The 26,117-nt window shown below is 40.1% G+C and overlaps 1 pseudogene; it reads left to right on the top strand.

Moving 5' to 3' along the window:
• Nucleotides 1-1,725: 1,725 nt before the first annotated feature.
• Nucleotides 1,726-17,593, top strand: LOC120566863 (annotated as a pseudogene).
• Nucleotides 17,594-26,117: the final 8,524 nt, after the last annotated feature.

Genomic DNA, 26,117 nt, shown 5'->3' with positions numbered 1-26,117 from the left:
TATTTCAATATAAAAAATCTAAATCAAATCAAATGGATTTTGGTAGATGAGAACTAATGTTTGTCTTGATTGTGTTTTGCTGTCATTTATGGTCGTGTTTCTTTCCATTCCTTTGATCTCTTATCACACACACACACACACACACACACACACACACACACACATACTGAGAGAGAAAGGTCCAGTGACGATTTGGCAGTTTACTTACTTGTTGCTCTCATTACTCACGTTTATTTCCCAGCTTGCTGTGTAAATTGAGATAGGTCACATTATGGTCAGTGACCTACATTACGACACTACATTGCAACTGTGTCTCAGGCAGTAATAATTCAACTCTGTCTCCAAAAAAGACTAGAGACATAGCAGCTGCCTGATAATACTGGCTCTTCTGCCTGTTTCAGAATCCGAGTCAGTTTGAATGGCCAAGTATGAACATGTACAGGGAATTTGAATCTGGCTTTCTGTTGCTCTCAGTGTACATACACAACAATACATGTACATGAAGCCGGTCAGGAAGAAAAATCACAGTGACAGAACCTTTCTCTCTCAGTGTGTGTGTGTGTGTCCATCCATTTGATTTGTTTCAGATTTTACTTGGATAAATCATGAAGCATGTAATTAGATTTTTTTTATTGCTTGACAGTCCTATTTTTAAACTTTTTTTAAATGGTTAGATCGAGAGCCTACAATAAACTTTAATTACAACTGAGTAAGCAAAAATCAAATCAAGACCTGGCCATATCCACAGAAACCTGAAACAGGATACACATCAAATCTTTATCACAACAAATAACTGTGTATCTGTGATACCAAATTTGGTATGCTTACCACATTTAACTTTTGGGGTGTCATCAAAAATGATTTAATATAAAAGCTACTTGTGGATACAGCGTGCGATAGAGAAGACCTGGGAGTTCCTGCTTGTGGCTGCGTCTATGTTCTCGTAAGCTTGAGATCATTTGAAACATTTGAGTGCATCTGGTTTTGACATCTACTCTAAAAACCGGACCTTTTGAGAAGGATCGGTGATTACTGTTGACAGAGAGGTCAGGTAAGAACAACTTTTAAATATGATGTGTCTTTTTTATAAGCATTTATTACAAGTTCAAAATGTCTCATTTATTGAATGTCTGCAGTAATTAATGCACACATTTTGACAAAACCAAACAATAGGTTAGTATTTATTAGCAGTAATAACCTATTCTGAAAAGGATTGAGTCACGTTGTGAGTCAAAGCCCACCTGTAACGAAACAAAGACATGGTTTCAGTGTGGATAAGTTTCCTATACATCAAAATGTTAAGTGCTGCTTAAGATAGATAGATAGATAGATAGATAGATAGATAGATATATAGATAGATAGATAGATAGATAGATAGATATTTAATGTCATTGCCTATTTTTACAGAACTAAACTTGGTTGCAGCTTAGAAATACATGATAAATAAAATATAAAATATGCACACTTACACACCTCCCTCATGCCCATTACCTCAAACACATCATTACCCATGATATAAATGAGCAGTGAACACAACAGTTTAATTACATGGACTTAAAAACACATCATTACCCATGATATAAATGAGCGGTGAACACAACAGTTTAATTACATGCACTTAAAAACACATCATTACCCATGATATAAATGAGTAGTGAACACAAACATTTAATTACATGGACTTAAAAACTCTAAAATGGCACTTACTTTGTAATTATCTAACAGAAATCAGCCTCCACAATGAGTACGGACGCGGAGATGGCCATTTATGGCAAAGCTGCCATTTACCTTCGTAAGCCAGAAAGGGAGAGGATTGAGGCTCAAAGTGCACCATTTGATGCCAAGAGTGCCTGCTACTTGGCCGATGTCAAGGAGCTGTACTTGAAGGGAAAAATCATCAAGAAAGATGGTGACAAAGTCACGGTCGAAACCTTGGAAACTAAGGAGGTTAGTATCATAAAGTCAGAGTCAACTGGGAGAATCAATATGATCAGTTCTCATTGTGACAAATGTCCTGTTCCAGGAGAGAGTAATGAAAGAAGCTGACGTCTATCCAATGAACCCTCCCAAGTATGACAAGATTGAGGACATGGCCATGATGACCCATCTCAACGAAGCCTCTGTGCTGTATAACCTCAAAGAGCGTTATGCAGCTTGGATGATCTATGTAAGACAATCTGCCTAATGAGAAAAGAGAACTATTGCAAATTGCTATACTTGTAGGAAACATAGAGTTAACTGTTGAATCTCTATGATCACTTTCAGACCTACTCTGGGTTGTTCTGTGCCACTGTGAACCCCTACAAGTGGCTCCCAGTGTACGATGCTGAATGTGTAAGTGCCTATAGAGGCAAGAAGCGTATGGAGGCTCCACCCCACATCTTCTCTGTCTCTGACAACGCTTTTCAGTTCATGCAAACTGGTAAGTCATTACTGGAACAATTTATCAGTATATGAAGTTTCTGTAAATCATAGTTAAATATTTTGTTTTTGCTTTAACAGATAGGGAGAACCAGTCTATCTTGATCACGTGAGTTTGTTACATTTACATTTGTAGACTTTGTTTAGCAAAGTTAAGTATCTTTATCCAATTGTATACATCTGTGTCTATACCTAGTGGAGAATCTGGTGCTGGAAAGACTGTTAACACCAAGCGTGTCATCCAGTACTTTGCAACAATTGCAGTTGGTGGACCGAAGAAGGACGACTCAAAGGTATGTTACTGTATGATTAAAATTCAGGGTTCTTTCTCTATTGAATATTTTTTCAGGGGAAAAGATGAAGTCATTTCTTGACAGTAATTCTAAACCTGGATTATAGGGGTCACTGGAGGATCAGATTATTGCAGCCAATCCCCTGCTGGAGGCCTATGGTAACGCCAAAACTATTAGGAATGACAACTCTTCTCGTTTTGTAAGTATGCAACAATTTCTACCCATGAGAGAGGTCTTGTTACAGATTGATAATGTGGAGGGACAATAAAAATCCTTTGTTCCAAACAGGGTAAATTCATTAGAATCCATTTCGGCGCAACTGGCAAACTGGCAAGTGCTGATATTGAGACATGTAAGTAATACTTCTCATAGTACATACAAACAACTGGAATTGAGAATTGGCCAGGTTGTGATTTATGAACAATATTTGTAGATCTGCTGGAGAAGTCAAGAGTGACATACCAGCTTTATGAGGTGAAAAAAGTTTTTTTTTTCATTTTTTTTTTTTTTTTTTGCTCATAACTTCCCATGAGTTTATAGCATGGGTCAGATCACTGTGGCCAGCATTGATGACAAAGTTGAGCTGGAAGCCACTGATGTGAGTGATCTTCACTTCAAAATATAAAAAAAAAATGTTTGCATTAAATGCAATTGCATTTTCCTGAAGTGAATATTTTTTGTGTCGAACTCTTTTGAACTCAGAACGCTATTGATATCCTGGGCTTCACTCATGAGGAGAAAATGGCCATTTACAAGTTGACTGGTGCTGTGCTCCACCATGGTAACATGAAGTTCAAGCAGAAGCAGCGTGAGGAGCAGGCTGAGCCTGATGGCACAGAGGGTGAGTGCACTGTAAAAACGAAAATGTTGTGAAAACTCAAAATTTCAAGGCAACTTACTGCACTAGATTTTTGAGTTTTGAGGCCAACTCAAACTCCTACGTTTTGAAAATAGTTCAGCCAACTAATAATGTTTTGTTCAAATAATTAACTTTCATATGCTGTGCCAACTAATAATGTTTTGTTTAAATAATTTATCTTTCATAGATATAAAAACTTAAAATCTTAATTTTCACATACTAAATAATTCAAAAAACAGTCATGTCAACTAATTATCTTTTGTTCAGATAATTAACTTTTGTTGTAAAAACAAAGTTTCGACTTCTAAAAAGCCCCCGTGCAAAATAGGGGCCCATCTAAAGCTGCTGATCTTGCATCACTTGAGATAAAAGGGCCACTAGTGAAGTGACGCGCCGCAGAATACTGGCTGAAGGAAGCCTATTACTGCTCAAAGTCTAACACTGCAAAACTCCAGCTCTTCTTATCAAACGTAACAGTCACTTACCTCATGGTTACAAATGTAAACCAGCACAACAATGACAATTACCAGGCAACAAAACACTACATTCTAAACAGACACGTTTAATAAACGGAATTCATAAAGTTACATTTGTATTTCGAACAAACTGCAAACTTTTCAGCAAAGTTTGACACAACCATTTACTGCCTTGCATCATGGGAATTGACCAGCCAATGAACCACCTGACTGCAATGCGCAATCGGAGTTCAAGGCATAGAGCAGGCCGAAAAGGTAGGCAACTGAAAACCCCTGCAGAACTGCCCAGGAAACCCTGTTTTAGCGTGGAGCATGAAAAGAGTAATTGACCTGGCCTCAATTTGAGTCTAACTACAAATTCAAAGTGGCGCCACCATACATTTTGAAGTGAGACCAACTTATCACAATACACTTAATACAGTGAGTTGAAGTAACTACTTTAACAAAGTTTATAATGCAATTATGTGTTTTTTGTTCTGTTTAATTGAAAATCAAAGTAAGATGAGCAATTTCAAGTTCTCGTTTTTACAGTGTGTTTAATGCCAGCTCAAAGTGAATAGCTTGGGAACAACAGTAATGAGGTTCTTAATCACACTTGTGTCGGTTTACATCATGATGGAAATCTCTGAACTATTTTCAGAGGCTGACAAGGTTGCTTACTTGCTGGGTCTGAACTCCGCTGACATGCTCAAGGCTATATGCTTTCCCAGAGTGAAGGTCGGAAATGAGTATGTCACCAAGGGACAGACTGTACCTCAGGTAAATATGAATCACAAATATCCTACAATTTAAAAAAAGATTGGTGATGGTAGTCTTACTAAATTAATGTAGCAAAGAGTTTATTAGGGCCCGGGCGCCGACAGCAGCGAAGGCCCTATTGAAACTGAAGGAATTATTTTCCTGTCAAATGAATTGGCTTTTTGTGGGGCTTAACATATTCATAAACTCACATAATTTGGCGGTCGCATCAAGTCTGGTGATTTACGTATTTTAAGAGTTTTTAAGAGTTTCGGAAATAGCCGCACAAAAATGGCTCGCTAGCTCCCCCTAGAAAGTTAAACAAATTGAGCCCCTGCAGTGCGTTTAACGTAGACTCGCAAAACTTGGTACACATATGTAACCTATCACGATGTACAAAAACTTCATTAAAGCCATACCCTAAACCCAACAGGAAGTCCGCCATTTTGATTTCAAAGTTCGAAATTTGTGCAATTTTGGCCATTTCCACATGTCGTACTTTAACGAACTCCTCCTAGAGATTTCATCCGATCAACTTCAAACTCGGTCTGTGCCATCTTAAGATGTTAAAGATGAAAAGCTGTTAAAAGAAAAACTTTTCGTCATAGGGCGTGGCCGTGGCGGGGCGGCCATTTTGTGCGTTTCGCCCCCCGAAACAGGAAGTGGGTGTAACTCGAGTGTACATTGTCCAATTGGCTTGAAACTTTTCAGGATTCACAAGACTCCAACTCTGAGTACAAATAAAGGCCGATATTTACTTAAAGTCATAGCGCCCCCTAGTGGCAACAGGAAGTAGACCTAAAAGTCAAGGTGCTATTCTTTAACGAACTCCTCCTAGAGATTTCATGATGGACTTCAAACTTGGTCTGTACCATCCCAACACCTTAAAGATGAAAAGTTATTAAAAGAAAAATTTTTCGTCAGACAGTGTGGGTGTGGCGGCCACTTTGAGTGTTTAGCGATGAACAATGAAGTTGTTGTAACTTGAGTGTACATTGTCGTATCTGCCCGAAATTTCCGAAAGGGTCCAGGCCTGAGGACACCTACAGGCCAAAATTGACTTTTGGTCATAGCGCCCCCCGCTGGCACCAGGAAATGCGCCTTATATGACAAACATCATCCTATTTACATGAAGCTTAGAATATGTGGTCTACATGTGATACTGAGCCGGCCCCTATAATATGACCACGCCCACTTACTCAGGCCACGCCCCCTTTCATAACATTTGAACCGTTTAAGGTAGAGTCTTGTGTGAGGTGTCATTGAAATCAGCAGAGACTTCCTTATTCATTGGTGATGGTTTGGCCCGCCACCCTATGCTTAAGCCACGCCCCCTTTCATAAATGGTGACCCAATTAAGGTAGAGTCTTATATGAGGTATCAAGGAACTCAGCAGAGACTTCCTTATTTATTGGTCATGGTTTGGCCCGCCCCCTATGCTTAAACCACGCCCCCTTTCATAACATTTGAACCATATGACATAGAGTCTTGTGTGATGTATCATTGAACTCGGCAGGGAGTTCCCTTTTCGTTGTTGATGATTTGCGGTGTCTAACTGCCGCGCAAATGCACGGATGCAAGGAGCGGCGTCCGCCGGTGACCCCAGCGCGCGCAGAGGCGAGGGCCCGTCCATCGCTGCTCGCAGCTTTAATTGGAAATTACAATACAAAGGCAGTGTTCAATATATTGCTACTTTAAGGGTTTTACACAATGAATGCTAAATACATAATGTAGAATAAGTCTAGGACTGTCTTAGATGTAATTTTTTATTATTAGATCTTTTGTATTATTTACCTCACTAGTGAGGTGCCCGTTCAGGCGGATTGCTTGGCCTGTAGTATTGGTGCTTTCAGCTTTCTCGAGAATCCCTCATTCAATCAACTTAATGCTCACACTGTGCTTCCTTGGGTCCAGTGCAATACACCTGCCATTACATAGTTGTGTCACATACCCAAACCACGGCTCCTCATGGTCAGAAACACTTTTGAAATACACTGTTCAGGGGGGAAAATATCAAGAGCAAACTTTACCATTGAGTGTGGGACCAAGGAAAAGGGCCACAAACAGCTATATATTTATTATGATGTTCAGATGTGAAAAATGTGTTACAATCCTAAATCATTGTACCAATAAATAACTTACAAAGCACTTAAAAATGGGCAAGTCAACTGCAGTTCTGACTTACTGTGTCCTACTTCAGAGGAAAACGTACTGCTTGCCTGACAGAGAAATGTTACTGGTTACATTGCAGATTAAGATTTTTCCTCACAAAATTATTCATCATTACACTATGCAGCATGATTTTGTAAGTATGTAAGTACATTCTGCTGATAATTCCTCTCTTTTACTCTTCACTTTAAGTAGACATCGGAATGCAGGATCTTTTGACTAACACCGTATGGTGCCTGGCTTTTGTTTAAAAGGTCCCATGGCATGAAAATTTCACTTTTATGAGGTTTTTTAATATTAATATGAGTTCCCCCAGCCTGCCTATGGTCCCCCAATGGCTAGAAATAGCGGTAGGTGTAAACCGAGCCCTGTGTATCCTGCTCTGCCTCAGCTCAGATGGGCCGATCTGGAATCTTGCTCCTTATGAGGTCATAAGGGGCAAGGTTACCTCCCCTTTTCTGCTTTGCCCGCCCAGAGAATTTGGCCCACCCATGAGTGAGAGAGACATCATGGCTTTCAAACGAGCATAGTGGCAGTTGGTCAAGGCCACGACCCCACCCTCCACCTTGCCCCCCACATCTCTCCTCCTCAATAGCATTTAAAGCTACAGACACAGAAATGGCACGTCCTAAGGAAAGCTCATTGTGCGACTGGCTCTAGTGGCTGTAATTCTGCACCAAGGCTGAATTTCGGGAAAGACACTTCAGATACAGTATTAGGGGACCACTAAGGTCTATATAAAAGAGATTTCAGATACAGTATTAGGGGACCACTAAGGTCTATATAAAAGAGATTTCAGATACAGTATTAGGGGACCACTAAGGTCTATATAAAAGCATCCAAAAAGCAGCATGTCATGGGACCTTTAATTTCTGGTAGAAATACCAGAAATCAATACTGATGACTTTTACAAAAAGGTCAAATCACATCCTTGTTTTTATTCAGGTGATGAACTCAGTGACAGCCCTGGCCAAGGCTATCTATGAGAGGATGTTCTTGTGGATGGTCATTCGTATTAACGAGATGTTGGACACTAAACAAGCAAGACAGTTCTACATTGGTGTCCTGGACATTGCTGGTTTTGAAATCTTTGAGGTAAGCTTCATTTCCAACAATTCAGAAGCTGATACTTTTCATATTGCCCTGCGAAAGATTATACTGGTTAATTGTCCCCTCACAGTTCAACACCTTGGAACAGCTGTGCATCAACTTCACCAATGAGAAACTGCAACAGTTTTTCAACCACACCATGTTTGTCCTGGAGCAAGAGGAGTACAAGAAGGAGGGTATTATCTGGGAGTTCATTGACTTTGGCATGGACTTGGCTGCCTGCATTGAGCTAATTGAAAAGGTAATAATTTGGTGATTATATAATTGTTCTTAATTTGAATAAATGTATCACTTAAATAGGCTTTTTGCCCGCAGGTTTCTCTATAGAGCTCCCCCTACAGCTTCGGAATAGATATTTGGCAGCTCCTATGTTTACTTGTGTCGGACTCCTCGCTCGGTCAATCTGCCGTTTCCTCTTTCTCTGTTCCTCTGACAATGCTTTCCTAGCTTTCTGCTTCTTTTTTACTGGCTCAGCCATGACGATAGTGTGAAAAACTCCATCGCTACCTCGTTAGCCGGTTCCTGAATGGCCGTATGTTTGCAGTGCCTTGAAGCTATTTGTTACATTGCAAGACCTGATATCACGCGATACTTCCTGACGCTGAGGCCGGCAAAAGTTGCAAGGGTGGTTTTTCCGCTCACAGGCGGTAGGGGTAAGCGAGATGACCACCATTCAACTCAAAAGAAGTCATATAACCATTCCAATGACTCCGAAGCTGTTCAGTTAAGGTCAATTAAGCTAAAAAAGCTGCATAGTTCCCATTTAATGACATACTTCTTCCAACTTTTTTCAAGCCCATGGGCATCTTCTCCATCCTTGAAGAGGAGTGCATGTTCCCCAAGGCCTCAGACACATCCTTCAAGAACAAGCTGTATGACCAGCATCTTGGAAAAACCAAAGCATTTGAGAAGCCTAAGCCCCCAAGAAAGGCAAGATTGAGGCCCACTTCTCCCTGGTGCACTACGCTGGTACCGTGGACTACAATATCGCTGGCTGGCTGGAGAAGAACAAGGATCCACTGAATGACTCCGTCTGTCAGCTGTACCAGAAATCCCCAGTGAAACTGCTGGCTCTCTGCTTCCCTATTATCGTTGAGGGTATGATAGTAACTACAGTAAACCAAAACATGTTTTTAGGCTATACTGTATATGTTTAAGTAACTGTAGCAAGTGTTAATGTACATTTTATTTGTCATCCTAACGAAACATGTCTAATTAAAATATCAACAGATGCTACCAAGAAGGGAGGCAAGAAGAAGGGTGGTTCTATGCAGACTGTGTCTTCACAGTTTAGGGTAATGCTGCAAATTTATCTTATATATGTATGTATATATAGCTCAGTTTATGTTCAAACTCACAATTGATTACATGTCATAAGACTCACCATTTTGGATCTACAGGAGAACTTGGGAAAGCTGATGACTAACTTGAGGAGCACCCATCCTCACTTTGTGCGCTGCCTGATTCCCAATGAGTCAAAGACTCCAGGTACATAGAGAACATAATCTCAAGAGATTATTTGAGGAGTGGTTTTGTTTTGATAATATGGTTTCCTTAATGTTGTGCTGCTTTAACTAACTAAGACTATTTATTCAAAGAAGTCATTAAGAAATGTATTTTTTACAGGTCTGATGGAGAACTTCCTGGTCATCCACCAGCTCAGGTGTAACGGTGTGCTGGAGGGTATCAGAATCTGCAGAAAAGGTTTCCCCAGCCGAATCCTTTATGCTGACTTCAAGCAGAGGTATTAATGGATATTTTAATTTTGATAAAGATTATTAAAAGAAAATCCTCACACTGACCATTAACTCTCATAAAAAAGGTACAAGGTGCTGAATGCCAGTGTCATCCCCGAGGGCCAGTTCATTGACAACAAGAAGGCTTCAGAGAAGCTGCTTGGGTCAATTGATATTCCACATGACGAGTACAAATTCGGACACACAAAGGTAAACACCTTGCTCTCTTATTTTACTGTAGATTAATGACCAAAGAGGTTAGGTTGTTCAGTGCAGTGTGTTTGTTTTTCTGTTAATTATATAAAGCAAAATATCTCTAAATTACATACGTGATTGTAGAGTTTGGTGCAAAGGAATAAGTGATTTATTGTTAGGATAGAGGCAGAGCAGCCTGCATGTGGCCATTATCAAAACACCTTCACCTTAGAAGCCCTGGACCATGTGGGGTATAGGTGAACATTTTTTTTTTTTAGTATTCACTATCTGAGTTCATCCTACGTTCATTTTTATTTTGTGTTTGATCAGGTGTTCTTCAAGGCTGGTCTGCTGGGTGTCCTTGAGGAGATGAGAGATGAAAAACTGTCATCTCTGGTCACCATGACTCAGGCTTTGGCCCGTGGTTATGTCATGAGAAAGGAGTTTGTGAAGATGACAGAGAGGAGGCATGTTGAAAACAGCTCATTCGGAATCATGGTATTACAAATCACTAACAATATTGTTTACAACAGCTACTTCTTGTTCGCAGGGAAGCCATATATACCATCCAGTACAATATCCGCTCATTCATGAATGTCAAACACTGGCCATGGATGAAGGTGTACTACAAGATCAAACCTCTGCTGAAGACTGCTGAAACTGAGAAGGAGCTGGCAAATATGAAGGAGAACTATGAAAAGATGAAAACTGACTTGGCTGCTGCCCTGGCCAAGAAGAAGGAACTGGAGCAGAAGATGGTGTCCCTTCTGCAGGAGAAGAATGATCTGCAGCTGCAAGTATCATCTGTAAGTACACATCAACAGAAAACCGTACTTTTCATGTTTTTCAAAGTTGATGTGCTAACATCTATCTTTATAAAATTAACTAGGAATCAGACAATCTGAATGATGCTGAAGAGAGATGTGAGGGACTTATCAAGAGTAAGATTCAGATGGAGGCCAAACTCAAAGAGACAACTGAGAGACTGGAGGATGAAGAGGAAATCAATGCTGAGCTCACAGCAAAGAAGAGAAAGCTGGAGGATGAATGCTCTGAGCTCAAGAAGGATATTGATGACCTGGAGCTTACCTTGGCCAAAGTGGAAAAAGAGAAACATGCCACAGAGAACAAGGTTTGTATATAATAGTTTTCCCGCTAAATACATTCTGGAGGGGAGACCCGCCGCGAATTTTACTTTTTCATTAAGTCCCAATTTCCCGCAGAGCTGAGGTTGAGGGTGGGCGACTGGAACAGTGAAAGGATGTCAATCAATCGCAAAGTCATGACAAACAAACAACAGCACAAGTACAGCATTTTCACTTAATGCAGAGTGATAAACAGAGACAAAAGCCTTGACGGCTAATTCTCATGGAAGTCACGCTCAGACAGACCCTGTGGCTTAGAAAATACCATTACGGTGACTGAATTTATTAAATTTACTGTTTCTCTGAACCCCCAATGAGAAAAGAAGTGTGTGCACCCTGCAGTCCATCTGCCACACCCCTGCTGCAGGAGATGTATTCACACGACAGGCTGTATTCACTGTTTCAAACTTTTCCAGGTTATGTTAAAAATGTGATGTGATTATTATTATTATTATTATTTATCTGGAATTGTTCATTAGCTGTGGTTGATATATGTCAAGCTGAATGGACTCACAGTAATAAACAAATTTTATTCTCAACCAAATACTGAAACAGAACTCGTTCTTAGAGAGAAAGGACACTACATAATGTAATGTAATGGAAAGGCATTTGACCCTTTGCTATTTTTCATTGCTGTTACAGGCTGGTAGCGTAGATACTAGTGCACCCCCACTAATTTTCAACTCTAACATTAACCCTTCCCCCACCTGCCCATTGAAAAGGAATCCAGAGGAAAAACTGTAATAATCCGTCCAGCATATCAAGTAAGATTATAATGATGACAGTTTAAAGACAAGCTTTTTCTTGCACATTTAGGTGAAGAACCTGACTGAGGAGATGGCCTCTCAGGATGAGAGCGTTGCTAAGCTGACCAAGGAAAAGAAAGCCCTTCAGGAGGCTCATCAGCAGACTCTTGATGACCTGCAGGCAGAGGAAGACAAAGTCAACACTCTGACCAAGGCCAAGACCAAGCTTGAGCAGCAAGTGGATGATGTAAGATTACAAAGTCTCTTGGATTGGCAAAGCAGGATTCTTGAATTTGACAATTAAAAATTAATCATATTTTTCAGCTTGAGGGGTTCTCTGGAAAAAAAAAAAAGTTCTCTGGAAAAAAAAAAAAAGGTCGGGCCCAAAAAAAAAAAAAAGGCCCCAATCCATCATGGATCTTGAGAATGAGAAGCAGCAGTCTGATGAGAAAATTAAAAGTAACAGTTTTTGAATTTGTACACAAGAATCATTCTTATAAACTGTGTGGTCAACTGCATGAACTCTATGTACTTCATCTAAACTTCTCACAGGAAGGACTTTGAAATCAGTCAGCTCCTTAGCAAAGTTGAAGATGAGCAGTCACTTGGTGCTCAGCTTCAGAAGAAGACAAACAGAGTGACAATATGGTGCTGTTAAAGAAAACATTTCTGATATTTCCAATTGTGTGTATTAAAAGTGACAGTTTACTGAAAGACCTTATATCTACATGGAACAGGCTCGTATTGAGGAACTGGAGGAGGAGATTGAGGCTGAGCGTGCTGCTCGTGCCAAGGTTGAGAAGCAGAGAGCTGACCTCTCCAGGGAACTTGAGGAGATCAGTGAGAGGCTGGAGGAGGCCGGTGGTGCCACTGCTTCTCAGATTGAGATGAACAAGAAGCGTGAAGCCGAGTTCCAGAAGCTCCGTCGTGATCTTGAGGAGTCCACTCTGCAGCACGAAGCCACTGCTGCTGCTCTTCGCAAGAAGCAGGCTGACAGTGTGTCGCTGAGCTGGGAGAGCAGATCGACAACCTCCAGCGTGTAAAGCAGAAGCTTGAGAAGGAAAAGAGTGAATACAAGATGGAGATTGATGACCTCTCCAGCAACATGGAGAATGTTGCTAAAGCAAAGGTACACAATGCATTACATGCTATTTTATTACCCAAATGAGTATAGTAAAAAAACTTTACTTAATATTGTAGATAAAATCTGATCACTGATCTCATCTATATTTATTCATTAGGGAAATCTTGAAAAGATGTGCCGTACTCTAGAGGACCAACTCAGCGAACTGAAGACCAAGAATGATGAAAATGTCCGTCAAATCAATGACACAAGTGCACAGAGAGCACGTCTCCTGACAGAAAATGGTATCTACATTACAAGCTGTCAGTTAATGATCTGTTGTGTATGGTATTGAGAAACGTGACACAAACTAATGTATCATGGCATCTTTCACACAAGGTGAGTTCAGCCGTCAAGTTGAAGAGAAAGAAGCTCTTGTCTCCCAGCTGACCAGAGGCAAACAGGCATTCACACAACAGATTGAGGAGCTGAAAAGACATGTTGAAGAGGAGGTTAAGGTAAGAAACATTTAAGTAAGTGTGTATTGGTATTATTAGTTTGGGATTCAGGAATTTCGGAAATTCAATCATACACCATTTACACCAGGCCAAAAATGCTCTTGCCCATGGACTGCAATCAGCCCGCCATGACTGTGATCTGCTGAGGGAGCAGTTTGAGGAGGAGCAAGAGGCCAAGGCTGAGCTGCAGCGTGGAATGTCCAAGGCCAACAGTGAGGTGGCTCAGTGGAGAGCTAAGTATGAAACTGATGCTATCCAGCGCACTGAGGAGCTTGAGGAAGCCAAGTAAGTAATATTCAAACAATTCAATGGCCAGTGTATCATTTTAGCACAACTCAACTTTGGAGCAAACATTGTACAGCTCTGCCTTCATATGTTCATCTAGATCTTTAAAAACTAGCTATTAATAACAACACTAGGCTGATCATAAATTGCCCATCCCCCTTTCCAAAACCTGTTATTTTGAAATACTTGCTACTGTAAGGATATTAAAGCTTCAAACAAACAACAATGCAACACTCAAAATACAACAACTAATGCTGCAGACTATTGTTACTTAGGTCACTTCATAGTTTTTAGTGGGAAACTAATCTTACCTTCTTTAAACAGGAAAAAGCTGGCTCAGCGTCTTCAGGAGGCTGAGGAGCAGATTGAGGCAGTGAATTCCAAGTGTGCTTCTCTTGAGAAAACCAAACAGAGGCTCCAGAGTGAGGTGGAGGACCTCATGATTGATGTGGAGAGGGCCAATGGGCTGGCTGCCAACCTGGACAAGAAGCAGAGGAACTTTGACAAGGTAGTTTTGTTAACTTTGTGTTTCAAAGCCACACAGAAACAATGAAAGACATATTTACAGTACAGGCCAAAAGTTTGGACACACCTTCTCATTCAATGTGTTTCTTTATTTTCATGACTATTTACATTGTAGATTCTCACTGAAGGCATCAAAACTATGAATGAACAAATATGGAATTATGTACTTAACAAAAAAGTGTGAAATCACTAAAAACATGTCTTATATTTTAGATTCTTCAAAGTAGCCACCCTTTGCTTTTTTGATAACTCTGAAAACCCTTGGTGTTCTCTCAATGAGCTTCATGAGGTAGTCACCTGAAATGGTTTCCACTTCACAGGTGTGCTTTGTCAGGGTTAATTAGTGGAATTGTTTCCTTTATTAATAAAAAAGCAAAGGGTGGCTACTTTGAAGAATCTAAAATATAAGACATGTTTTCAGTTATTTCACACTTTTTTGTTAAGTACATAATTCCATATGTGTTCATTCATAGTTTTGATGCCTTCAGTGAGAATCTACAATGTAAATAGTCATTAAAATAAAAAGGAAACACATTGAATGAGAAGGTGTGTCCAAACTTTTGGCCTGTACTGTATTTTTCCTCATATTGCTACATAACCAATCGTGTTATTCAGGTGTTGGCAGAGTGGAAACAGAAGTACGAGGAGGGTCAGGCAGAGCTCGAGGGAGCACAGAAGGAGACTCGTTCTCTCAGCACTGAGCTGTTCAAGATGAAGAACTCTTATGAGGAATCTCTGGATCAGCTGGAGACTTTGAAGCGTGAAAACAAGAACCTTCAACGTGAGTTCTACATTATGTAACAGTTACAATGTATTCAAGATATGTATTTCTTACATTGTATTCAACATGTGTTGGAATAAAGGGTTTATATTTTACATTGTAAGGCTTAACAATATAAAACACATGTATGCAGAGGAGATCTCAGATCTGACTGAACAGATTGGTGAGACTGGCAAGAGCATCCATGAGCTGGAGAAGTCCAAGAAGCAGGTGGAGACAGAAAGGTCTGAGATTCAGACGGCTCTTGAAGAGGCTGAGGTACATTTTATTCTGGGGACATCTACTGAAAAAACTCTACATCTAAAAATATACTTTTGAAGGTTTGAAGGCAGAGATTAATATTTAATTCTTTGATATCATCAGGGAACTCTGGAACACGAAGAGTCTAAGATCCTGCGTGTCCAGCTGGAGCTCAACCAGATTAAGGGTGAGGTGGACAGGAAGCTGGCAGAGAAAGATGAGGAGATGGAGCAGATCAAGAGGAACAGCCAGAGGGTGATTGACTCCATGCAGAGCAATCTGGATTCTGAGGTCAGGAGCAGAAACGATGCCCTGAGAATCAAGAAGAAGATGGAGGGAGACCTGAATGAGATGGAGATTCAGCTGAGCCACTCCAATCGCCAGGCTGCTGAGTCCCAGAAGCAACTGAGGAATGTGCAGGCGCAACTGAAGGTATTGTTAGACACATAATTGTTGCACAGACTATGATCAGTGCAGGTACATTTTGGCATTCATGTGAATTTTGTCCTGATATTTTTTCTCTAGGATGCACAACTGCACCTTGATGATGCTGTCAGAGCACAGGAGGAATTCAAGGAACAAGCTGCTATGGTGGATCGCAGAAACGGTCTGATGGTAGCTGAAATCGAGGAACTTAGAGCTGCTCTGGAACAGACGGAGAGAAGTCGCAAAACCGCTGAGCAGGAGTTGGTGGATGCCAGTGAGCGTGTCGGACTTCTGCATTCTCAGGTGAACAAGCCCAATCATTTCTTCAATAATTCAAAAATCTAATGACATTTTAAGTAACGTGAAAATCAGACGTGATGACTAATGTCATCACTTGCCTGACTAATGGGGTGGCTGTGGCTCAGTGGTACAGCGGTTGCCTGCCAATTGGAAGGTTGGTGGTTCGATCCCTGGCCCAAGTCTTGTACGGCAGAGTCGGCCACCGCTTGCGAATGTGTGTTAATGGTGAATGGTTCCTGTACTATGTTAAAATGCTTTGAGTAGTTGTTAAGACTAGAAAAGCGCTATATAAAAACAGTCCATTTAATGTGCCTACATTTTTTTTTTGCCTTTTAGAACACAAGCCTTCTGAACTCCAAGAAGAAGCTTGAGTCTGACCTGGTCCAGGTCCAGAGCGAAGTGGATGACACTGTTCAGGAAGCAAGGAATGCAGAGGAGAAGGCCAAGAAGGCCATCACTGATGTGGGTTTACATTTTAATTGTCCTTAATTTCACTCCAATGTGTATTTTCAAGATTATTCTAATCAACATTTTATGCTGTCTCTTCTAGGCTGCTATGATGGCTGAGGAGCTGAAGAAGGAGCAGGATACCAGCTCCCACCTGGAGAGGATGAAGAAGAACCTGGAGGTCACTGTTAAGGACCTGCAGCACCGCCTGGATGAGGCTGAGAACCTGGCCATGAAGGGTGGCAAGAAGCAGCTCCAGAAACTGGAGTCCAGGGTAAGAAAGAAAGAAAGAAAGAATTTGCAGAGCTGAAATTAAAAAAAGATGCTTTCTTATTGCCTTATTGTTCATTGAAGGTGCGTGAACTGGAGGCAGAGGTTGATGCTGAGCAGAGACGCGGAGGAGATGCCATTAAGGGTGTCCGCAAATATGAGAGGAGGGTGAAGGAGCTCACCTATCAGGTACAGTCACTTTGATAGTTGTCATACAAGTCAACTTAACATATTTATTACAAAAACATTTATTTACTTTAAATCATCTTTAACAGACTGAGGAGGACAAGAAAAACGTTGCCAGGCTGCAGGATCTAGTTGACAAGTTGCAGCTCAAAGTCAAGGCCTACAAGAGGCATGCCGAGGAGGCGGTAAGGGCAATATATAGATTTACACAACACTGAAAGCTTGATGCTGTGGCAGATTTATTTTAATTGAAGATTACCTTTGGTCTTTTAGGAGATTCAAAAATGTCAGTCTCTATGTTTTTCAGGAGGAGCAGGCCAACACTCATCTGTCCAAGTGCAGGAAGGTGCAGCATGAGCTGGAGGAGGCTGAGGAGCGTGCTGACATCGCAGAGTCCCAGGTCAACAAGTTGAGAGCGAAGAGCCGTGACTCTGGCAAGGTAAACATACCAATAAAGACGTAAATTTAATTTAAAAAAGGTTATGACAGAAATATACTGTCAGTTAGATTTGTTTGAAATAAAATTGATTAAACACTTTTTTATTTGTGTTTTTAGGGTAAAGATGCAGCTGAATAAAGAAAACTGCCTGATCAGCTGTTTCTAATCATATAATATGATGTGAGATGTGCTGTAAAAATAAATGGTTTCCTTGTCACAGTTAAATTGCTGTCTGCCTACTTCTTTTCCTCTACATTGTTTCCCCCAAAATGATAAGTGTTAGACTGGGAATGTTTTCCAGTAAAAACAAATTGTATTATGTAGTACTATATGACCCAGCTGACCAAGCTTCATCAACAAAAGTCCACAAATTTGATTTAATCGGTTGGCTACGTGCCCTAAATAACTTGTATTAATCAGATTTCCTCAACCAGGTAACAAATGCTTAAATCTACCTTCAAATGACTTATTTGACCTTTTCCAATATCAATTTTCTGAAGAGAAAAACATTGGATGAATGCATCGCTTAATGAGCATACCCACCCAAATAAAATACTTAAAAGTCATGGGGGCCACATGAATGACAGGTTAGTCTATGGTACACAAAGATCTTCAGAGTCTTACCCTGAGACTGTGTCCACACTATCATTGCCATTTTTATTGACTATAATATAATAGTGACATCTCAGGGTTTTTCATGGCTCAAATGGCATCAAATACTTAATTTCCTGCATTATAATACACTTTAAGGTACCAAAAAACAAAATTTTGGTGGCAGGTAACAACAACAGACATTTTGGTGGCAGGTAACAACAATTCAAAGTAAAGCTGCAAGCAGCGTTGGACAGGCCCTCGCTCCTCTGCCGTGCATTTGCGCGGCACTCAAACACTGCAAATCGTCACCAATGAAAAGGGAACACCCTGCTGAGTTCAATGATACCTCACACAAGACTCTACATCATACAGTTCATTAGCTGACGTTAAAGGGGGCGTGGCTTAAGCTTAGGGGGTGGGGCAAACCGTCACCAATTAAAAAGGAAATCTCCGCTGAGTTCAATGATACCTCACACAAAACTCTACCTTAAACGGTTCAAAAGCCATAAAAGGGGGCGTGGCCTGAGTACATGGGCGTGGTTAAATTATAGGGGGGACTCAATATCACGTGTAGACAACACATAAGTTTTGTGTAAATTGGATGATGTTTGTCATGTAAGGTTGATTTCCTGTTGCCAGCGAGGGGGCGCTATGACCAAAAGTCAATATTGGCCTGTAGATGTCCTCAAGCCTGGACCTTTCTCAATCGTGACAAATTTCGGGCAGATATGACAACGTACACTCAAGATACAGCAACTTCTTTGTTCATCAATAAATGCTCAAAATGGCCGCCACGCAACACTCACACTGTTGAACGAAAATTTTTGCTTTTAATAACTTTTCATCGATGAGTTCTTTAGATGACACAGACCGAATATGAAGTTGATTGGATGAAATCTCTCAGAGTAGTTCGTTAAAGTATAGGACGTATAGTTTTGGGCCTACTTCCTGTTACCACTAGGGGGCGCTATGACTTTGAGTCAATTTTGGCCAGTAAATGTCCTCAGGGTTAGAGTCTTATGAATCATAAAAAGTTTCGAGCCAATTGGACAATGTACACTTAAGTTACACCCACTTCCTGTTTCGATGGCGAAACACACAAAATGGCCGCCCCTTCATGGCCATGCCCTATGTCAAAAAGTTTTTCTTTTAATAACTTTTCATCTTTAACGTCTTAAGATGGCACAGACCAAATTTGAAGTTGATCGGATGAAATCTCTAGGAGGAGTTCACTAAAGTCCGATGTGGGAATGGCCAAAACCGCACTAATTTCAAACTTTCAATTCAAAATGGCGGACTTCCTGTTGGGTTTAGGGTATGGCTCGAATTACCTTTTTTGTACATCTTGACATGGTACATATGTGTACCACTTTGCTTTAGTCTATGTTAAAAGTACTGCAGGGGCTCAATTTTTTTAAGTTTTCTAGGGGGCGCTAGCAAGCCATTTTTGTGCGCCTATTCCTGAAACTGTTAAAACATGTAAATTTTCACCAGGTTGGATGCGACTGCCAATTTTGAATTTTTGTATATGTTAAGCCCCTCAAAAAGGCAATTCATTTGCCGTAATAATAATTTCTTCAGTTTCAATAGGGTCTTCGCCGCTGTCGGCGCTCGGGCCCTAAATACTGTTAAACGAACGCTCATGTATAGAGCAATGCAAGAATGGAATGTGTTACCTGAACAAATAACCTAAGATAGCCGTAAAAGGAGATTTAAAAGTTTAGTTAAAACATATCTATTGATTAGAGAAGTTGAGTAGACAAAGAAACAACATTGGTTGAGGTTTAACAATATATATTTGTTTAGTTGTGAGATGTGTGCAGAGAGGATGAAAGACATTTTATGTGATGATAGTATGTGGATATACCTGTCTTGAAAATGTGTTCAACCTAAATGTAAGGAATGCCCGATGACTGCACTCGTGGTGCTGTCAGTGTGTCTGTCCTTGTCTTATGTGTGTATTTTGTTATTTTATATGAGTTGTGTCATGAAATGATAGTGTATGTTTAGTTTTTGTCTCATAACTTTTATTTTTTATTGTTCATGATGATGTTATGTGTATTTATTATTGCACTGCCACATTTTCAAGAGAGCTATAAGGACCTCAGGAAGAATAGCACTTGCAATGCAGGAGCTAATGAGAACCGGCGGTAGCTAAGCTACGCTGTTCGCACAGCAGGGCTGTGGAACCCTATTGCTTTCCTAAGGATTCTTATTATTTTTCCGCCAATAAAACTGATGCTACAGCCTAAACCGTACATGGTGAGGGGGTGCCATTTTCAGGACTGGTCCAGATCCCTGCAGGGACCTCGGCCCAAAAAAATTCAGCCACTTCCACCACTAGGTGGCGCTATAGCAAAAAAAACGTGTTTGGCCTTATAACTCCCAAACCGTACATCACACATTAACATACACATATCCACGCATTCCCTGAATGCAGATGAATCTCCTGATATTTCTGCCTAGACTTTTATGCGTGAAAAATCGCGATTTATCGCGAACCTACTTTTTCTAACTCCTCCTAGACCGTGCGACCGATCTGCACGAAACTTGGTACCTAGCATCTCCAGACCGACCAGACAAAATTTTATGAAAGGAATTTGGATGAAAATTGCGTAAATTACGCATGAACAAATTTGTGTAGCTAGCTACAAAGACAAAAACTTTGCCATATCTCGGCCAAAATAAATGGTATCATCCCAAATCTTTAGATTCTTGTTTGTCATGACCCTCTAAGGCTCCCCAACCAATTTTACAAATAATGGCCACTAGGGGGCGCTACAAGTACAAAATGTTTATATCTCGGCTCATCTGAGTTTTACAAAATTTGAGTGTACCATCTCGGCTCCCTTATGCATGGAAGGCCTTAGTTGTAACAAAGTTCCTCTTATATTAACGAAATGATGAACCCACATTGCTCTCATTTCGGACACGTTTTCCAAAATGCTCTCACTAGCTCCACCCGACGAAGTCATCCATTTTGAATTTCGTGGTTTTTTTTCATGTATTTTTTGACTTCCTCCGATAGGAGGTTATTGGATTAATTTTGTATTCTGTTGGCATAACCCTTTGAATAATGTGGTGCTAATTCTCAAAGGATTAGACGATACCTCAAACGTTGATGTCGGCCGTAAGGGTATCAGACATTTCGGAACTCTTCCTAGAGGATTCAACACCTCCATCTCGAATTGGGTCAAAAGAATCAAGACCTTTACGGTGCCAAATTGGGAAGCTTTTGTGTTTTTGTGGAATGATGTGCCGTGTTGGACAACATATCGGACATAACACAGGAAGCTGTTAACTTGAATTCAAATAGTCCACTCTGCCCCAAATATTTGCAGGCATCTACACGCCTTTATTAAGTCATAGTGCCACCTATTGCCAACACAAAGTTAGTTGTATGTGACACAAATCATCCAATTTACATGAAATTTACATGATGTGGTCTACATATGATACACAGCAACATGACGTTTCATTAGTGCCACATATTGGACACAGGAAGTGGTACAAAATGTACAATATTTAATTTTTAGCAATACATGGTCAACGCAGGAAATAATGTCTAATTCATGCACACAGTGTCTGATGATCCACCAACCACAAGACCTGATTTGAGGGTCAACACTTTCATCTCTGAGGTTGTTGTTCAGTTCAGACGGTCAGCTCAACAGAAAGCTGGCAGCAGCAGCTCAGAGCAACAAGTGTCCAAATCAGGAGAAGTTCCCTGTGACGTATGCACTGGAACCAAACTGAAGGCCCTAAAGTCCTGCCTGGGATGTCTGGTCTCCTACTGTGAGACTCACCTGGAGCCTCATCTGACAGCTTCATGTCTGAAAAGACATCAGTTGATCGACCCTGTGGAGAACCTGGAAGGCAGGATGTGTATGAAGCACGATAAACCTGTGGAGCTGTTCTGTGAGACCGACCAGACATGTGTCTGCATTCTCTGCACTGTTTTAGATCACAAGACGCATGATGTTGTTCCTCTGAAAGAAGAATATGAAGGAAAGAAGGCAGAGCTGGGGAAGACAGGGGCTGAAATTGAGCAGATGATACAGAAGAGACGACTGAAGATTCAGGAGCTCAAACACTTAGTCGACCTCTGTGAGGAAGATGCCGACAGACACATTGCAGAAGCTGTTCAGGTCTTCACTTCTCTGAAGGAGTCTGCTGACAGAGGCCAGGCCAATTTCATCAAAACAATAGATGAGAACCAGAGAATAACAAAAAGAGGCTGAAGCTTTCGTCAAAGAGCTGGAACGAAAAATCTCTGAGCTGAAAAAGAGAAGAACAGAGGTGGAGCAGCTCTCATGCTGTACATATTCATATATTTTACATCTTATCTTCTGCAGAATCTGTTTCCTGTGGGGACTGATATACATTCAGGTCCATAAATATTGGGACATCGACACAATTCTAATCTTTTTGGCTCTATACACCACCACAATGGATTTGAAATGTACCGAACAAGATGTGCTTTAACTGCAGACTTTCAGCTTTAATTTGAGGGTATTTACATCCAAATCAGGTGAACGGTGTAGGAATTACAACAGTTTGTATATGTGCCTCCCACTTTTTAAGAGACCAAAAGTAATGGGACAATTGGCTGCTCAGCTGTTCCATGGCCAGGTGTGTGTTATTCCCTCATTATCCCATTTACAAGGAGCAGATAAAAGGTCGGGAGTTCATTTCAAGTGTGCTATTTGCATTTGGAATCTGTTGCTGTCAACTCTCAATATGAGATCCAAAGAGCTGTCACTATCAGTGAAGCAAGCCATCATTAGGCTGAAAAAACAAAACAAACCCATCAGAGAGATAGCAAAAACATTAGGTGTGGCTAAATCAACTAGAACATTCTTAAAAAGAAAGAACGCACCAGTGAGCTCAGCAACACCAAAAGACCCGGAAGACCACCGAAAACAACTGTGGTGGATGGCCGAAGAATTCTTTCCCTGGTGAAGAAAACACCCTTCACAACAGTTGGCCAGATCAAGAACACTCTCCAGGAAGTAGGTGTATGTGTGTCAAAGTCAACAATCAAGAGAAGACTTCACCAGAGTGAATACAGAGGGTTCACCACCAGATGTAAACCATTGGTGAGCCTCAAAAACAGGAAGGCCAGATTAGAGTTTGACAAACAACATCTAAAAAAGCCTTCACAGTTCTGGAACAACATCCTATGGACAGATGAGACCAAGATCAACTTGTACCATGGGAAGAGAAGAGTATGGAGAAGGAAAGGAACTGCTCATGATCCAAAGCATACCACCTCATCAGTGAAGCATGGTGGTGGTAGTGTCATAGCGTGGGCATGTATGGCTGCCAATTGAACTGGTTCTCTTGTATTTATTGATTATGTGACTGCTGACTAAAGCAGCAGGATGAATTCTGAAGTGTTTCGGGCAATATTATCTGCTCATATTCAGCCATATGCTTCAGAACTCATTGGACGGCGCTTCACAGAGCAGATGGACAATGACCCGAAGCATACTGCAAAAGCAACCAAAGAGTTTTTTAAGGCAAAGAAGTGGAATGTTATGCAATAGCCAATTCAATCACCTGACCTGAATCTGATTGAGCATGCATTTCACTTGCTGAAGACAAAACTGAAGGGAAAATGCCCCAAGAACAAGCAGGAACTGAAGACAGTTGCAGTAGAGGCCTGGCAGAGCATCACCAGGGATAAAACCCAGCATCTGGTGATGTCTATGCGTTCGAGAATTAACTGCAAAGGATTTGCAACCAAGTATTAAAATGTGAAAGTTTGATTTATGATTGTTAATCCGTCCCATTACTTTTGGTCCCTTAAAAAGTGGGAGGCACATATACAAACTGTTGTAATTCCTACACCGTTCACCTGATTTGGATGTAAATACCCTCAAATTAAAGCTGAAAGTCTGCAGTTAAAGCACATCTTGTTTGTTTCATTTCAAATCCATTGTGGTGGTGTATAGAGCCAAAAAGATTAGAATTGTGTCAATGTCCCAATATTTATGGACCTGACTGTACACTTTTTCCATTCATTATCATATGGTTAAATGTGCAGCAATTCTTTGCAAATTAAATCAAACTTCATGTTGACATATTTGGTGTCTTTAGAAACTGATTTCTTCTGGAAGTTATAATAAATGTCTGTGGGTTTAAAAGAGGTTTAAATAGATATCATCCACATAACGTGTGTCATGATGCATCAACTTAATGTGTTGATTATGTAATCGAATACACATTTATTTGTATTTGATGTGCAGCCACAGAAAACATATTGCTGAATATTTCATTGTGTCATGAAGCTTCATTTAAGAGTAAGACCTATTACATCCCATAGTGTCTACAGAACACAGTATGTGTCGTTAATGGATGTTTCTATCTTGTGTGAAAAGTGTTTTGGATAATTACTGGTTACTTTGGCCATTTTTTATTTGTTTCATGAATTCTGTAAGATGGTTAATGAGACAAAGAAATCTGTAAATATGTGATTGTAGAATACAAACAGTTGTTGAACACAAGGCCTGAGTAAGCAGTGACTTCAGCACCAAACAATGAACAGAAATGTTGGTTTACACACACAATACAAGTTGTATTTCAGTCGAGGATGATCTTTATTTATAGTGAATTTCGAAAACATTCATGATGTCGAGAATAAAGTTGAACTTTCAGTATTAGTGCCAGGCATAAGAAAAATAATAAATATTAATTTTAAAAAATGCAATTAAGAAAAATCAATGACTAGGATGAAGTCGAAATAACCACAAAAATTTGCAATATTGAAAATAGGTCGAAATATCAGGAACAATGTTCAAAGATCTACCTCCTCTCATTTTGTTCCCTTATCGGTCTTATATGGAAAGTTTTCTTAACATGTAATAGACTAGATATTTCTTGCAGATATCTGCAATACATATCCAGTATCACAGTTGTTGTGGTCTGTGTCACCCTGACATGTAGCTCCATTTTTTTCAGACTGCAGCTATCAACACGTACATACACATGTACCCACAACATAGATCTTACGCAGGAAAATAAATTAGGCTTTAATCTTTTAAAGATGAAAATAATATTAGGTTTAGATCATACTCTTCCTAATCAACCTGAGCTGAAGATTTGCATAAATGATCTAACTGTTGAACAGGTCCAAGAGTCCAAAACCTCTGGGATGTTTTTTGAGATAGTAAGTTGTCATGGACAAAACATATAAATAAGATGGTTGATAAGATGGGAAGTGGTATTTCTGTTGTTAAAAGACCTGCACCATGTTTGTCACAAAGCTCAACTAAAGTGGGGATTCAATATTTAATATTGTCTAATAGTGTCTATTGTTCAGCACTGTGGCCTAATACAACTCAAGAAAAAATTACAAAATTGCAAATTGTACAAAACACAGCAGTGCGTATAACTCTCAGGTGTGGATATAGAACAAATGTTGCAATTCACAAATGTTTAAGTTGGTTATCTGTTAAAAAACGGATTAGTTTATTCATTATTTAAATTTTTTAGGAACATTCTTGTAACAAAGAAAGCATCTATTTTTAATCATAATTTAACATTTATTTTAAATATATATGACTATGCCACTAGACATGCCACAAGAATTGCCAAAAGTAAATGGTCATTTATAGATCAATGCAAGAATGGAATGTACTCCCTGAACAAATTACACAAGAAAGCAGAAAAATTATATTTAAAAGTTTAGTTAAGAATCATCTATTGATCAGAGATGTTGAGTAGACAAAGAAACTACTTTGGTTGAGTTTGAACAAAATGTTTAAATGTGAGAAGTGTCCTGAGAGGGTGAAACAGAGGTGATGATAAAATGTTGGTGTAACTGTCTTAAAAATGGTTAAACATGAATGTATGGAATGCCCTGTGACTGCACTGGTACACATGGTACATATGTGTGTCTTTGTCTGTGTATTTTGTCATTATTATAGAGTGTTTATGAAATTATGTTATTGTGTGTTTAGTTTTTCTCTTATGATGAACTCCAAACTGAATGTCAGAATGGGAAAGGAAGGTTGTTGGTGCCAGACGGGCTGGTCTGAGTATTTCACAATCTGCTCAGTTACTGGGATTTTCACGCACAACCATTTCTACAAAGAATGGTCTGAAAAAGGAAAAACATCCAGTATGCGGCAGTCCTGTGGGTGAAAATGCC

The sequence above is a fragment of the Perca fluviatilis genome, chromosome 1, assembly GCF_010015445.1.
Source record: "Perca fluviatilis chromosome 1, GENO_Pfluv_1.0, whole genome shotgun sequence".
NCBI lineage: Eukaryota > Metazoa > Chordata > Actinopteri > Perciformes > Percidae > Perca > Perca fluviatilis.
The sequence above is the reverse complement of the archived record's forward strand: the minus strand, read 5'-3'. Positions and strand labels throughout refer to the sequence as shown.